Here is a 3,546-nt window from a genome sequence, read left to right as displayed (position 1 = left end):
AGAGGAAACATTATTTCTGTATCGTTATGCTATACTTCCTCTGTTTTCAGTAAAAGAACATATTACTATAGCAACAAAAATAATTTGTTGACTATTTCGTTTATATGAAGTCATTCCATTTTCGACCAATGAAACTGAATGAAAATTTGAATTCCAAGCAATCACAGTCATACATCGCGATAATTTTTGCAACTCGATTTGTCACTATCAATTTATCGCATGACAGTTCTTTTGTTTAATCAGTGTAGCCAACTGTTTCCCCGTTAATCGATGAGCATGAATCCATCTATACTAATAATAAATCTGTAGCCGAAATTTTTCTGGTAATTTTCGATTTTCCAAAAATAATTGGTCCTAGCATATATAATTAACAGCCCTGAAACCGAAAATCGCTTTTTTGAAATTTTTGTTTGTATGTCTGTCTGTCTGTCTGGATGTTTGTTACCTTTTCACGTGATAATAGCTGAACCGATTCATATGAAAATTGGAATGTAAGTTAAGTTCGTTGTAACTTAGAATTTAGGCTATATGGCATTCAGAATATTTTATTTAAAAGGGGATTTATAAGGGGGCCTGAATTAAATAAATCGAAATATCTCGCTTATTATTGATTTTTGTGAAAAATATTACATAGCAAAACTTTCTTTAAAAATAATTTGCGATAAGTTTTATTCCACACAAAATTTTGATAGGACTGATATTTAATGAGATAAATGAGTTTCAAAATTACAGTAACAATGCCATCTAAGGCGGTGTAATGAAATAAAAAACAAATGACTTCGTCTATAAGGGGCCTTGGACAACAACAATCGAAAGCTATGAAACATACGGTAGCCTACAGAGAATGTTTCTGTGTTTGTATGAAGTAATATCGGAAGCTAAATTAACCGATTTGTATAATTAATTATTAATTCACCATTGGAAAGTGTAGTTTCTCTAGATGAACATAATGCTATAATGTTATTACAGTAACTTCTGAGTGAATCGAGGACAGGTAAGATTAAAATAGCTTCATATACACAGAAAACTTGATAGGCATTCGTTTCCTGTATTTCCTAAAATAATTTTTATGACTTTATCAAAATGATCGCATTTTAATTTTTTAAATACAATTTAAATTAAGTAACATAATAAACTATTTATCCTTCTATCAAATACGAATGTTCCCTGGATCAAATGTCCTATTTTAATTATGTAATAATTGCTTTATATTTATTTCTAACGGGTGCAGCGGAGAGCACGGGTACGGCTAGTTAATGTAATAATGAAATAGCCTACTAAATAAAGTGCGAAATCCTACTTTGACATCTACATCTTCATCTTCTACTTCCATGTCCATTGTATCTAAAGAAAATGACACTCTTTCATTCAGATTTAGTTACTGCGTTTTCAACAACTGTTCGTTTTAAACAGGTTATTTATCCAATCCAATAATTTCAGTGTCATAACAGCTGTAGCCGTCTTCCGGAAACCAAACGCCACTCCTTTCTGTTCATCCACTGGCCAGGCTCTAATCCTCGAGCATCCATAGCTGCTAGCACACCCTAGGTTATTTGTAATTATATTATAAAATGTTTAAATTAAATTATGATTTCAGCAGATAATGAAAACGTATTTCTGTTATAATAACAAGAGAAAAGCGCAGTATATGTAATTAACATCGTTAAACCTGTATTTCGCTTTTCTCAATTGGCATTACTGAATAACATCCAATCTCTTTATTGCAGTAATCGATATTGATCTATTTCAACTTCACAATGTTTGAATAGGTAAGTATTCATAAATATATAGAATTATTAATATTTTGTGAATGAATTTTAGGGATAAATAAATAATTTACATTTTTCATGTGGCATAGAAGATTCCTGAGATTTCTGATTTTTCCATCAAAACTTGTTGTTCCATATGCAAGAGATCTATAAAGTGAGAAGAGACAGCACGTAACACCTGCACCGGCACCTTGTTCTCTGGAGATCAAGAATCCGTCGGTGTATACAGGAAGCTAGTTTTGTGGAGGGAACCTAATATTAGTTGTCTCTAAAGACAATTGTTTCAGTATTTCAGTGTTTACTTCTGATTTCAGTATTTCTTCTGTTAAATTTAGATTATATTAGATTATATTTAATAATACATAATAATTTAATAATTTAATATTAATTGTAATATTTTGTATTCTTAATATTGTAGTTGTAGTCCCCTGGTAGAGGAGAAGAGAAGGTCTGATGGCCTTATCTCTTCTAAATTAACTAAATATATATTATATATATTTTGATGTACCGAAGTACATATGATATTTCCATGCAGATATTCTGCGTCATTATATGATCAAAGAGTGATGGAACGGAGAAAAATTCTCTCCGGCGCCGGGATTTGAACCCGGGTTTTCAGCTCTACGTGCTGATGCTTTATCCACTAAGCCACGCCGGATACAACCCCGACGCCGGTTAGAATCGTCACTCATTCGAGTGCACCTCAACACATGTATGGACTTCGGTCCTGCGTTCATAGACATCTATGACGTAGTGGAGAGGGCGGCCACTAGAGGGAACCCAAGAGATGGAGCTTAATCTGAGACGATTCTAACCGGCGTCGGGGTTGTATCCGGCGTGGCTTAGTGGATAAAGCATCAGCACGTAGAGCTGAAAACCCGGGTTCAAATCCCGGCGCCGGAGAGAATTTTTCTCCGTTCCATCACTCTTTCATCATATGATGACGCAGAATATCTGCATGGAAATATCATATGTACTTCGGTACATCAAAATATATATGATATGCGTAATAAATCACTTTGTGATTTAAGACGGCGCCCATACCGTCGGATCCCGGCCAACCAGTCACTCATTCGAGTGCACCTCAACACATGTATGGACGTCGGTCCTGCGTTCATAGACATCTATGACGTAGTGGAGAGGGCGGCCACTAGAGGGAACCCAAGAGATGGAGCTTAATCTGAGACGATTCTAACCGGCGTCGGGGTTGTATCCGGCGTGGCTTAGTGGATAAAGCATCAGCATGTAGAGCTGAAAACCCGGGTTCAAATCCCGGCGCCGGAGAGAATTTTTCTCCGTTCCATCACTCTTTCATAAATATATATTAGTTTCATTTTGTGGTGATGCCGATAAGCTTGTATTATTTAACTATAGCAATTTTATTTTCCATCTTTGCTTATCTTAATGTTATTAATTTACATTAACGTTTTCGATACTCGTATTGTATCATCTTCAGATGTTAGGATCTTATGTCAACATATGTGATGAAAACCTAGCCTCATATTGTGTTGTGGGTTGTTCAAATGCATAGAACCTATCATGATTTCTTAGTCTTACTAGAGTTAATCGTTGCTGTGTCTCTAATTCAGTGTCTCTAGTTACTTGTTAAGATTCTGTTAAAATTCACTATAAAAAAGCCCGTGTAGGAGAATGTAACATTATGTGAGAACAATAATATAACATATAAATATGAAACAAGAGAAATATACACTATAAAACACTATAAGTGTTCAAAGTGTTTTATAGTGTTTTATAGTGTATATTTCTCTTGTTTCAT

The 3,546-nt window shown here is 34.5% G+C and overlaps 1 non-coding gene across 1 annotated transcript; it reads left to right on the top strand.

Moving 5' to 3' along the window:
• Positions 1-2,981: 2,981 nt before the first annotated feature.
• Positions 2,982-3,053, top strand: TRNAY-GUA (transfer RNA tyrosine (anticodon GUA)). The gene has a single exon. It is a non-coding gene; the product is annotated as a tRNA-Tyr (tRNA).
• The last annotated feature ends 493 nt before the right edge of the window (positions 3,054-3,546 follow it).

Source organism: Periplaneta americana, chromosome 2 (genome assembly GCF_040183065.1).
Source record: "Periplaneta americana isolate PAMFEO1 chromosome 2, P.americana_PAMFEO1_priV1, whole genome shotgun sequence".
In the NCBI taxonomy this organism is placed as follows: domain Eukaryota; kingdom Metazoa; phylum Arthropoda; class Insecta; order Blattodea; family Blattidae; genus Periplaneta; species Periplaneta americana.
This window is presented reverse-complemented; position numbering and strand designations above follow the sequence as displayed.